This window comes from Cetorhinus maximus, chromosome 18 (genome assembly GCF_964194155.1).
Source record: "Cetorhinus maximus chromosome 18, sCetMax3.hap1.1, whole genome shotgun sequence".
Classification (NCBI taxonomy): Eukaryota; Metazoa; Chordata; class Chondrichthyes; order Lamniformes; family Cetorhinidae; genus Cetorhinus; species Cetorhinus maximus.
Genome location: NC_135896.1, coordinates 25,094,885 through 25,108,564, shown reverse-complemented (window position 1 = coordinate 25,108,564; position 13,680 = coordinate 25,094,885). Strand labels below are relative to the sequence as shown.

General features: G+C 41.0%; 1 long non-coding RNA gene across 1 annotated transcript; it reads left to right on the top strand.

The window, feature by feature from the left end:
- The first annotated feature begins 1,457 nt into the window (after positions 1–1,457).
- On the top strand, positions 1,458–13,121 carry LOC144693460 (uncharacterized). Its single transcript, XR_013579534.1, has 3 exons — positions 1,458–1,696; positions 3,002–3,118; positions 12,354–13,121. It is a non-coding gene; the product is annotated as an uncharacterized LOC144693460 (long non-coding RNA).
- Positions 13,122–13,680: the final 559 nt, after the last annotated feature.

Sequence of the window (13,680 nt, the reverse complement as noted above, 5' to 3'; positions counted from 1 at the left end):
CAAATTGCTGACCATATTTATAACACCATTCGGTCATTATTGTTTCAATAGAATTGTCCCTTTGGAATAGCATCAGCTCCAGAAATTTTCCAGAGAACAATGTCTTATACTCTAGAAGGAATGGAGGGAGTAACATACCATATGGATGACATACTTGTACACGGCTCCTTGAGAGAAGAGCAGAGTCAGAGCAGTCCCGAGAGTCTTACAGGATGCAGGCCTAACATTGATTGAAAAATGTGAGTTCGCCAAATGTATGATCAAGTTTCTAGGTCACATCGTACAAGCCACTGGAATGCCACAGGTTACCAGTGCTGAAGCCTGGGGAGAGACTATGGGTCTGAGACCAACAGAAGGAAGGCACAATCATTAAAAGAAAACCTCCACAACCAAGGTGGTACAGGATTGGGACAGGCCAGGGTATCACAAGGAGAAACCATAATGCCTTAATATCCTTGGAGAGACAGCCAGTAAAAACTTGGGTTTACTACTCAGGCCCTGATGAAAAAGAAAGACCTACTACGAGCTCTACAGCCACCCAGGGGAAGATCACTCACACCGACAGAAGGGAGAGTACCGAATATCCTCGACCTTCAAAAGAAGATCGGAACAAGATCAGGGAGATTGGTCCATGTATCTCAGAAACTAAACTTGTGAAGTCTGAGATTTTGTGGGGAGGGAGAAGTAGAAGGATGTAAATATGATGGAGATAAAGTCTTGGGGGGGAGATGTAAAGGGTCAACATGATGCTGATGTAATAATGATGTCAGGTCACATGACTGAAAAGTGAGAGAGATTTGGAAGGAGGAGAAGCTCCAACCTTGTTTAGAAATCCAAATGTGTAAATAATTGCTGTAGATAAAGAGTAATGGTTTTGAGAAACTACAGGCTCGAGCAGCATACTTTGGGAGAATAGACGATCCCCAAAACCCCCATCTAGACCACGACCACACAATGAAATATTCATCTCCTCAGATCCACCTCTTCCAACTCCAAAACCGGCAAATAAAGGGGTATTCTGGGAGAATTTCAATTGTAGCTGTCAACAAGCTACATATAGAAAATAATGAACCACTGTAAAATCCTAAAAGTGTCTCCAGAAAGTACACCACAACTTAAACCAGGAATAAATGTGAAGAAAACTGAAAAGAAAAGCTGAATTAACAAGTACAACACCAAAAACAAAGTTCTATCCTCAAGAATGGTATTCCCCTTATTGAGTTCGATCTCCAAAATTTTGGAAGAGGCCTAGAAACTAGTTATCATTTTAAATAGGCCCTAAATGACTTCAGTGAATCACACAGTTTGGCATCATTAATTAAATTAAAATGTATTGATGAATTCTGAAGTCTTAATGAGTGGAATGCATGAAAAATGCCTTCTGGTCGTAAATTGTGTAGAATGCACATCGGGTGAAAAAATAGGCCTAATTCCTGCCAATCTGATAACACATCCTCTGCTCACTTGACTGCGTCCCAGTGCTACTGGGCACACATGTTTGCAGAATTGACCTTTGATGCAGTTTATGTGGTGAGATTATCCAGAAAGAGCAATCAAGGCAACTCAGAAACTTGACGACATTCAACCTCGTAAGATGCAGTACAGAAAGTTACTGATATAGCCCTATTACTTACGTTGTTCGGGTCCTCAGTGAAGTACTAAAATGAAGAAATTTATATGTACTTAAGTGACTAACGTAGGAATGGTGTATTGGTTGATAATTTAAATATAATTTTAATTCAACATCACCCTTCTTTTAATACCCCGTCCATCACTCCCTGTTACCTGCTGAATTTTTAAATCTATTTTGTTACATGATTGTTACAAGTTTGATTGTTTTTAACCTCATATATAGTTTATATATGAATTTTCAATGTCAGTAACACTGCAATTCACCCTTCGGACTGTGAACTTGTTTCTTGAATAAAATACCATTATCCTAACATTTTTATAATATAGTCCTGGGTAGTCTTAAAAACTACTTTCTGGTTTTATACATTTGATATGTTCTAATTCTTCTTAAAGTGTAATCGGTATTAGATATTTCTACAGAGTTAGTAAAAATGATACTGTGTATGACTTGGTCTCTATTGTGCTGATTTTATCTTTAATTCAAATTTAAACGGTCACAGAAACCCTTTGAAAGAAATCATGTACACATGTCATATGATATAAAATATTGAAAGCATTTGCTAGCATTAAAATGTCAGTACTTCTTTAATACCATAATCTTACAAGACCTTGTTGCTAATATGATTTGGAACAGTGAATCTCATTTATCCCATTGATGCTATTGAATCCAAGCCAACCAAGATAACAGATGGAGAAGGAAAAGATAGTCAACTTTCCTGGGTCTAGCATGCAATAGCATCTGAAAAAACCGGCACTATGCACAGGAACTGCTCCTCTGTGAGGCATTTTGTGTCATTTTGCTCCATTAAGATGCACTATATTAAATGCAACTACGTTGTTTTTGTTTGTTGCTGTTGTGGAGGTGCAAACGAAATTCGCCTTTACATGGTGAGTCAGCACAGCCAGCCAGTCTCCTACCCTGTGATGTGGTCACAGCCCTGCATCCACATGCATTGAATGGTACAATCAGTTCCTCCATTACTTGCTGCTGTGCAGAGTGACCAGCTGTTTTGGACAAAACCCTTTGCCCAAGGTAAGGTATTTGCTGGCTGCGGCATCATTACTGTGCTCATCGTGTCAAGCATTCCTCTGTGAACTGCTGCCATCCTATTCTATCAGAGAAACATTGTTGGGGCCAGAGCTTCAAAGCACATAAACTGTGGAAAAGATTTCAGTCATGAATAAAATAGAAGCACTTTACACAAAATCTTGAGCAAACTTTCTTTTTATTTTATCAAATATTAAAAACAGTAAAAACACTTGCCTTCTTGTAAGAACCTCCAGGACGATCAAGAAAGATCATTTTGTAGTTACCTCTTCTTGCTTCACCCCCTTTAATGATCTTTGGAACTTTGCTGCACTGCTCTAGAGTACAATGGGAGGACGAAGAATTTAAAAACAGTGTGGGAACCACCAGCAGCTTTCAAATCGAGTGTTTGAAAAATAGGGAGAAAAGAAATCAAAATGCATCTTCACAGGAAAGCAGGTTGGTAAGTTTTTTTTTAATTGTCTTGAAACTAGGACATTAGTTTAAACAAACAGCCGGAAAATTTAAAATTTCAACCAGGATAAGTAACAGTGGGAGGAATTTGACGGCCCCTCCTGCCGGCGGGATTTTCCGGTTCCACCAAAGTCGATGGGCTTTTGAATGGCTCGCCACATTTCCTGTCCCCGCCCCTACCACGACGGGGCCATAAAATTCCGCCCAGTGAGTGAGTTAATAACAAGAGCACTGGTACATAGTAGTTTCACCTGAGTGCAGCTTTCACCAGAGTGCAAGGGAATTTGGTGAGGTGGGGGTAAGAGGTGCTAGCCCCACCCCTGTCCTTGCTGCTGACACCCCTCTCTCCTTCCCTGCGACCCTCACCCCGTGACCCACATCTTACCCCCTGTCTGTCTCCTGGGTCCCTCAGTGATCCTGGACCTCAGGCAGGTACATGGCTGGCAGCAGCTCCCACTGGTGCTGCCAACAGTTGCTGGTGATTGGCCGGCAGCTCTTGGAGGGCAGGATTTCCACTCCCAGGATCCTTTGTGTTCATTTATTCAAACTAAGCGCATGAGAACACATATACATGGATAGAAAATGAAGACACCAGCAGCAGAGCTGTGTGCCATATGCTCTGCTCACAGGACAAAGTGAAACTGAGGTTAGATCACATGACCCAACTCCATACTGCTACTCTTTAAAGGCATATTACAACACGAATCATCACTAAGATTGCCTATTTCTACCTCCGTAACATTGACCGACTCCATCCCTGCCTTAGATCATTTGCTGCTGAAGACTCATCTATAACTTTGTTACCTCCAGACTTGACTATTCCAATTTGCTTCCGGCCAGTCTCCCGCATTCTGCCCTCCTTAAACTTGGAGTCATCCAAAATTCTTTTGACTGTGTCCTTACTCGTACCAAGTCCTATTCACCTATCACCCATGTGCTTGCTGACCTACATTGGTTTCCGGTTCAGCAACGCCTTTGTTTTCGAATTCTCATCCTTGATTTCAAATCCATCCATGGCCTCACCTCTCCCTATCTCTGTAATCCCCTCCAGCCCGACAACCCTCCAAGATCTCTGGCTTCTTGAACGTTCCTGATTTTAATTGCTCCACCATTGGTGGCTGTGCCTTCAGCTAGCAAGACCTTATGATCTGGAATTCACTTCATAAACATCTCTGCCCCTCTACCTCACTTTCTGCACTCCTTAAAACCTACCTCTCTGATCCAGGTTTTGGTCATCTGTCCTATTATTCCCTTATGTGGCTTGGTGTCAAATTATAACACTCTTGTGAGTGCCTTTTCATCTTTTATGTTAAAGAAACTATATATGTGCAAATTGCTATTGTTATGTTAATGTTACATCTATACAGTTTTCAAATCCAACTTAAAACGGTGATGTCTATAACAACAAACCACAGTGTTATGATTCCAGCTGTGATTACCACTGGACAAGCCTGATCCCAGGGAGGAACCCAGCTTGATAGACTCTAACTTTTATTTGTTTGTTTAGATACGTGGAGAGGGGTTTCTGAACAGAGTCACTGGAGTCAGCTAATGAACTTTTAACAAAAGCATAAAATATTTATTAAACAAGAAAAGATGAACTATATTATAATACTCCATCACCCTATTCTTCACAACTATACCTTCACATATATATACAGATTTGTATGGATAACACAAGTTACAAAAGCTTTCTTATACTCTAATGTTCACTGTAAATGCAGCCGGTGTAAACCAATTGGCAACCTGTGGTCAGATACACCACACTCTGAAACCAAGTGACAGATGCCACCCCAGACAGATGCTATCTCTCCTCAACTCCCCCCAGATGCTTGTTACACCATGAGCCAACCAGTCTCACTGAATTCTGTCTTTCACACAATGGGTTCCAATCTCCACTCTCCAAGAACTCACTTTGGAATCTTTTCCCAAACCGATGCTTTCTCTCAGACGCCTTCCACAAGGGTTCATCTCCAGGGTTTCGAACTCTTCTTCTGATGTTCGTCTCCCCTGGGTCACCACATGCATTCAAGCTGTGTTCCACGCATTCTCTCTCACTGACTCAGCCATCAACAGTACACCACTGCCTCACATGCCCATAGCAAAGAGTTACAGACCTTCAGCCATCTCTTTGGACCTTCTGGCCTTTATCTCTTTAAGCTTGAAGTTTTAAGCTTGAAGCTTGGAGCCTTTCTTTGCCCCTCAATCTTAACTTCATTTAACAGGACTTTTTCCAGGTTCCTGTCCTTCCTTTGACTAGAAGGTCTTCTTGGGACTTTCTCTTGTTCCACTCGCCTGGATTTTGGGGTCTTTACTTTAGCTTGGGACTAGCTATCTGCCCCCTTTGCTCCAGTCTCTCCCGGCAGCTGCCTTCGAAACCAACTGAACTCAAACAGCTTCCAAATTAAATTGCTGTTTGTAGTTTCTTCGGTGTGTCTGTGGGAGGGACCTGCCTCTCTGAACCCCTGTTGCTAGGCAACATCCCAGTTTCTCTACTCTTCTTTGTTTAACTTAGCTGTAACAGTCATAAAAGTCTCATTAGAAATGCAGGCACCTTTTAAAGCAAAACTAAAACTCAATTTGTCCTTTTCTTAGTACACAGATACAGAAATACAAATCAAACTTAAATATTAAAGTTATAACTTATTCCTAACACCTACAATTACAAATATAACTTGCTTAAACTCTCTTTCCTAACAATGGTTACAGATACCATTCTTTACTGTTGTAAAATAAAGGGTTAATTGTTATGGTAATGAGATAGTGATGTGCACCAAGATATAACAGTGATGTCAGCAGTCACTTGCAAGACACTGAGAAAGGAAGGTGGAATAGTCTGTACAATAGAGAGATGTACTTACCTAGAAACTTAGAATGTACTATAGTGTAAGTAAAAGAATTTTTGAAGAAACATACTGAAGTTAGACCTAAGTCACTCATAAGTAGTGATCAACTTTCCCAATCCAAATCAGGCCACAAGTTATCAGAAGAGAGATCCAAATAGTATTCAAGGTGGAAACCAAACCACAAACCAACTATTATCAGCTAAATCATGTTAAGCACAACCATCACATTGAATTGTACAGAATTCAGCTTTGCTTAAGTGTTTGGAACTTCAAAGCTGAGCTCAATTTCAAACCTGAAGAAAAATGAACTATTTTTTTTTCTGGTTATATCTGACATTAGAGCTTTTAAAATAATGATTTCTCATTAAGTAGCGAGACATTTGTGCAGTTCAAGACTCTAGGCCCTGATTAAACAATCAGTGTGATAAGTTCTTCATAAATTGTTGCTAGGCAACTGTTACCTCAGCTATGGAAATATGCGATTGGTGCATTACACAGTCTGCACACTGTATGAATGCCTGCTTACTTTCCTGGTTGGTGTTATGATAGAAATTAAAGGACAGAGGAAAAGGGTAATTATTATTCCACTGTCAATAATTAAAAGAACTGCAAAAATCTGCAGGATTCCGCTGGTCCCCAGCATAACTCCAATGGGAGATATGAAGGATCCACTAGAAAATGGCAAAGATTTGGTTATACTGGATTTGTTGACTACAAATAGTGTCCTATTAAAAATGCTCTTCTTAAAAATCAGGACTGAACTGATTTTCAGTTGCATGATTGCAAATTAATAACATTTTAATTAATATATTTGAGTAATCTGAATGAGTTCAATTGGGTAGCCTTAGGTTAATCAAAGTATAGTATCACCACTGCATCACATAATTTATAACATTGTGTAGTGATATGTTGGATCCTCATTTCAAAATTAATTTGAGATGGCTTCAAGACCCATATTCAGAATCCAGGCTGATACTCCAGTGCAGAACTGAGGAGTGCTGCACTGATGGAGGTGCTGTAGTTTGGATGAGACTGCTCTCTCACAAAAGATCCCACGGCATTTGAAGAATTGGGGGGAAGGGGCAGGGGGAGTTCTCTCTGGTGTCCTGGCCAGTATTTATCCCTCAATCAACATCACTAAACAGATTATCTGGTCATTATCACATTGTTGTTTTGCGGGAGGTTGCTGAGCACAAAGTGGTTGCTGTGTTTCCTACATTGCACTTCCAAAATACGTCACCAACTGTAAACAAAGCTTTGGATGTCCTGACATCATGAAAAGCACTATATAAACACAAGTCTTCCTTCTTTCTAAGAACTAATTTTTAAAAATTCCAATATTTCAGCTCTAATATAAAACATTATTAATGTTTCTCCCTGAAAATGAACATCCTGTCCTCTTCTATGATCTATGATGGGGACATGGGAGGTGGAGTTGGACGGGTGGTTTAACTTTGTGAGCTCCACCAGTATATCAAGTAATAATTTGATTCACTGGGATGACGTTCTGATAGATGAATAAGTGTGCTCTGTCCCTCCCTCTCATAATCCAGACAAACCCATACTTCTGCTGTCGGCATCAGATTACAGCATTTCAATGATTTAACAGCTCACACTTTAATTGTGCTTTTAACTGAGATAACTATGTCCTAAATGCACTTCACTGAGGCAAAAAAAAATTAGTTCTGATCCAAAGCAGGTGGAGTGACTAAAAGCTTGGCTCTGCATACAGGAAGACCTGGACAACATTCAGGCTTGGGCTGATAGGTAGCAAGTACTGTAACCTAGATGCCAGACACTCATCAGGCAATGACTATCTCCAAGAAAGGAGAGTCTAACTATCTTCCTTTGATGTTAAACTATATTTCCATCGCTGAATCCTCCACCATCAACATTCTGGGGTTTCCCATTGACCAGGAACTCAACTGGATCTGACAAACAAATACTGTGGCTACAAGTGCAGGTCAGAGGCTGTGAGCTGAATTTTTGCCATGGAGGCTGGAAACAGGAACAATCGGGTTTGTTTTTGGGTCAGAAGCCTGCCTCCAGCGGGATGGGGCGTGGGGGCAGGAAACTGAATAAGGTTAAGATTTTCATGCAGGAAGCACTTAATTGATATGGAGATGGGTTTCCTGTCCAGTTAAAGCCAGTGGGGATGGTAATGGAGGTGGGTCAGATAAAGTGTGGGACTCAATTAAACGCCTCAGGGCAAACATCATTGACGCTACTGATTGTCCTGAATGAGAGATCCTGTTTTGCACCAAAGCCTTCCACTTCAGCAGAGGAAAGTGAAGCCTGGCACCGGGGTCAGGGCAACCCCTCGCTTCATTGATGCCGACCCTAGATCTAATGCTAGTGGCCATGAGGGAGAGGAGGGAGATCCTCTTCCTGAAGGGTGGCAGAGGATGCCAGCAGGGGCACCTCTCTGTTCCCCGTCATCTCTCTCTCCTCCTCCAATTCCTCCTCTCTTACCTCCTGTTCCTGCTCCTCCCACAATGAGCTGCCTCCTCTCAGGGCTTCATTGTCCTCAAGGTCCATACCTCTCTGAAGGGCCATGCCATGAGAGTGCAGCAGACTACCACAATGACCAAGACCTTTGCAGGATGGTATTAGAGGGCACCACCTGACTGGTCCAGGCACCGGAACTTCATCTCCAGAAGCGCAATGGCCCGGTCACTGCTTGTCCTGTTGAGCAGGCGCCATTGGTTATATTGCCTCTGTCTTTGGCTCCCGCAGAGGGGTCAGGAACCATCCAATCATCGGATATCCCTTGTTCCCTAGAATTCATCCATGCACGTTGGGAGTTGGAATGAAGACCTGAGGCAGCGTGGACTGAGGGGGAGGATGAAAGAGCCATGGCAACTGCAAGGAAAGTGAGCGTACACATGGAGGAAACTCTAATTGTGGCCGTAGACCAGTTGGACATTGAGAGAGTGGAAGCCCTTTCTACTGATGCATCTCACTGGCCGTTTACTGGGTGTCTTAATGGCCACATGGGTGCAACTGATGATGCCCTGTGCTTGGGGGAATCCAGCAATGGAGGCAAAACCCATTGCCCTCTGTCCCTGCGACCTGTTATAACATCTTTAATAATGGCTTCTAACATCATCCCTATGACAGATGTTAGGCTGACTGGTGTATAGTTTCCTGCTTTCTGGCTCCCTCCCTACTTGAATAAAGGAGTTACTTTACCTATTTTCCAATCTAATGGAACCTTCCCCAAATCTAGTGAAATTTGGAAAATTAAAACCAATGCATCAACTATCTCGCTAGCTACTTCTTTTAAGACCCTAGGATGAAATTCCTCAGGATCTGGGGACTTGTCAACCTGCAGTTCCAACAATTTGCTCAATACCACTTCCCCGGTGATTGTAATTTTCTTGAGTTCCTCCCTCCCTTCCAATTCCTGATTTACAGGTATTTCTGGGATGTTACTTGTATCCCCTATAGTGAAGACAATGCAAAATACCTGTTCAATTCATCTGCCATCTCCTTATTTTCCATTATTAATTCCCCAGATTTACTTTTTATAGGACCAACGCTCACTTTGTTTACTCTTTTCTTTTTTAATTATCTGTAGAAACTCTTACTGCCTGTCTTTATATTTCTAGCTAGCTTTCCCTTGTACTCTAATTTTTTCCCTCCTCATTAATCTTTTAGTCATTCTTTGTTTTTTTTATATTCTGTCCAATCTTCTGACCTGCTACCCATCTTTCCACAATTATATGCTTTTTCTTTAAGTTTGATACTATCTTTAAGTTTTTTAGTTAACCACGGATGGTGGATCCTCCCCTTGGAATTTTTCTTTCTTGTTGAAATGTATGTATTCTGAAAGGTCTCCTTAAATGTCTGCCACTGGATCTCTATTGGCCTATCTCTTAACCTAAATTGCCAGTTCACTTTCACTAGCTCTTCTTTCATGCCCTCCTAATTGCCCTTATTTAAGTTTAAAACACTAGAGTTAGACCCAGTCTTCTCTCCTTCAAACTGAATGTAAAATTCAATCATATTATGATTACTGCTATTTAGGAGTGCATTCACCATGAAGTCATTAATTAATCCTATCTTGTTGCACAGTACCAGGTCCAGTGTAGCCTGCTCTCTGGTTGGCTCCAGAACGTGCTGATCTAAGAAATTATCCTGAAAACATTCTATAAATTTGTCATCTATGCTACCTTTGCCCATATGGTTGTTCCAGTCTATATGTAGATTAAAATCCCCCATGATAATTGCCATACCTTTCCGACAAGCTCCCACTATTTCTTGGAAAAACTCAGCATCTGCGGAGAGGAACACGGTTAACATTTTGAGTCTCTATGACTCTTCAACAGAACTAAGGAAAAATAGAAAAGAGGTGAAATATAAGCTGGTTTAAGGGGGGGGGGGGGGTGGGACAGGTAGAGCTGGATAGAGGGCCAGTATCTCCACCTATTACTGGCCCTCTATCCAGCTCTACCTGTCCCACCACCCCCCTTAAACCAGCTTATATTTCACTTCTTTCTATTTTTCCCTAGTTCTGTTGAATAGTCATACAGATTCGAAATGTTAACTGTGTTCCTCTCTGCAGATGCTGTCAGACCTGCTGAGTTTTTCCAGGTATTTTTATTTTTGTTTTGGATTTCCAGCATCCGCAGTTTTTTGCTTTTATCCCACTATTTCTTCTTTGATAACCTGTCCTACCATGTGATTACTGTTAGATGGCCTGTACACCACTCCCACAAGCAACTTCTTGCCTTTCTCATTCCTCATCTCTACCCAAACTGCTTCTATATCCTGGTTTCCTGCACTTAGGCCATCCCTCACTAATGTGCTAATGTCATCTTTAATTAACAGAGCCACCCCTCCACCTTTTCCTAACTTCCTATCCTTCCTGAAAGTCACATATCCTTCAATGTTCAGGTCCCAATCTATCCCATCCTCTAGCCTTGTCTCTGTAATGGCCAATAGATTGTACTTACTCATCTCTATTTGCGCTATTAGTTCATCTGTTTTGCTTCGAATGCTATGTACATTCAGATAAAGAGCCTTAAGTTTTATCCTTTTATTATTTTTGTAACCTCTAGCCTTATTCATTGGTTTATTCTTAGACTTGTACTCTCTGTCTCTTCCTGTCATGGTCTGTTTATCATTTCCCAAATTAATATCTTCTCTTACCTTGTCTCTACTCTTTAATTTACCACATCTTCCCACATTTGATCCCTTTCCCTCACAATTTAGTTTAAAATATTTTCTAATACCCTAGTTATGCAGTTCGCAAGAACACTGGTCCCAGAATGGTTCAGGTGTAGACCGTCCCAACAGTACAGCCCCCACTTTCCCCAGTACTGGTGCCAGTGCCTCATGAACCGGAACCCACTTCACCCACACCAGTCTTTGAGCCACGCATTCATCTCTCTAATCTTATTTGCCTTATGCCAATTTACACATGGCTCAGGTAACAATCCAGAGATTATTACCTCTGAGGTTCTGCTTCTTAATTTGGTACCTAGCTCCTCATACTGACTATGCAGAACTTCTTTCCTTGTCCTACCTATGTCGTTGGTACCTACATGGACCACGATGACTGGAATCTCTCCCTTCCACTGCAAGTTTCTCACCAGCCCTGAGCAGATATCCTGAATCATGGCACCGGGCAGGCAACACAGCCTTCTGGACTCTCGCACTTTGCTGCAGAGAACAGTGTCAATCTCCCTCACTATACTGTCCCCTACTACCACTGCATTCCTGTTTGCTCCCCCAGCTTGAACCTGTACCATGGTGCCATTGCCAGCCTGCTCATCCACCTCTTTCATCTTAGACCTTGCTTTCATCCACAGGTTGTGAGCACTTCAAACCTGCCTGACAATTGCAAAGCCTGAGGCTCCTCCACTACTGTCTGTTCTGTCTCTTTACCTGCCTCACTCCTAGTCACATCCTCCTGTCCCTCACTGCTGCCTAAAATAGATGACCCTATTCAAGAAGTGTGACAGTCTTCTGGAACAAAGTGTCCAGGTATTTCTCGCCCTCCCTTAGGTTGTGCAGTGTCTGCAGTTCGGCTTCCAGAGCCATAATCCCGATCCGGAATTTCTCTAGCTGCTTACACTTTCTGCAGACATGTTTGTCCTGGATTCCCTTGGTGTCCAAAAGTTCCCACAATCCACAGCTGCAACATAACACCTGTCCTGCCATTGTTACTTACATTATTTAGTTAATTTATTTACTTTCTTAATTAACTTAGAGTAATTCCTATGTACGCTACAATTTACTTAGCTTATTAAATGCTAGTACCACTGACAACTAAAAGTTACATGTTTCTTAACTACACAGGTGTGTAGATTTTAGGTGTTTAATTATTTTATTTTAATTTTAAAGTTTTAGTTCTATTTTATTTATAGATCTACCTTAACCCCTGTGTCCTAAGCTGGCTATTGCTGATGCAAGAAACAATGCAGGGTATACCATGTGATGCCAAGAAGAACATAGTCCGGATACAGATCAAATATCATTGAATTGAAGGTTATTCACTGTAAGCACATCTGCTGCTTTAACAGTTAGTCTGCCCTATGTGCTCTGTATGCTCTTCAGTACTGCAGTATAAATGATGTATCACACTCTGAAGTTGCAGTCCATTTGAATAAACTGCTAAATTAAAGCACATTATTGTGCCTTCCTTGTAATGAACAGATAAAGAACGAGTCGGGAACAATAATTTCTGGCCGCTGGTTTCATATTCATCTTTCAGCTCAGCTAATAGCATCCTGGGTGTAATTTATTGAACTGTGTGCCTTGAATGATGCACCCAGTGTATTGTTTAATATTGGCATTGGGAATCAGGAACCTTTTTAAAGATTATTTTGTTGCAGAAATTCATTTTAAATCAATCTTTGCCACATACCGAATGACTGAAATCCACTACAGTGGGTTTTGTTTGTTTGTTTCCCTAATAATAGCTGAGTACTGAGAAATGCCATCACCATATGCTGTAAAAAAGCCTTCATTTCAGTAACACGAATTTACCTGTTCTTTAATTCAAGGAACTTTCCTCCAAATCAATCATAACATTCATCTGTTATTGTATTACTCTCTCCTTAAATTTAGCATGGGCATGATTGATTAACAGTTATATTTAGGAGAGTGATTACTTGGATGTCTCCTTTTTTCAGGTCAGCATTTAACTTGTCTCTTTTTTAATATTTAATAGGAAAAGCTATAAAGTGGATTATATAAATGAGAAATGTCAGTATTTGAATTAAAACCTCAGCGTTGTATCACAACAAACATATTATGGATCTCAATAAAAACTATAAAGTACTTTAAATTAGAGTTCCTGCATTCTAAATAAAGAGAATTTATTTGAATGTAGTGCAAAATAGTGTAAAAATGCAGTAGTTTTGATAAGTTGATACAGCTGGATTGTAACTAAGTGTATTTTATCATCATTGAGTGAAGTAGCATTGAATGAAGAGGTCATTTAACCATACCCTTTAATATCTATTGGGTAAACTCAAAGCCATGGGGTGGCGGTGCCATGGAATGTGTTCAGTCTTCTCTCCAAACATTTTTTATTTGTGTTCAGGACAACCTGCATACTGATGCCTGCTCCACCTCTGTATGAATAGATAACCTCTGCATGAATTTCCTGGAGTTACCCTTATATCACTGATGTGCATAATTCAAAATAAATTGCCCAATCCTGGCCTGTCCTATAGGTGGAAATACACC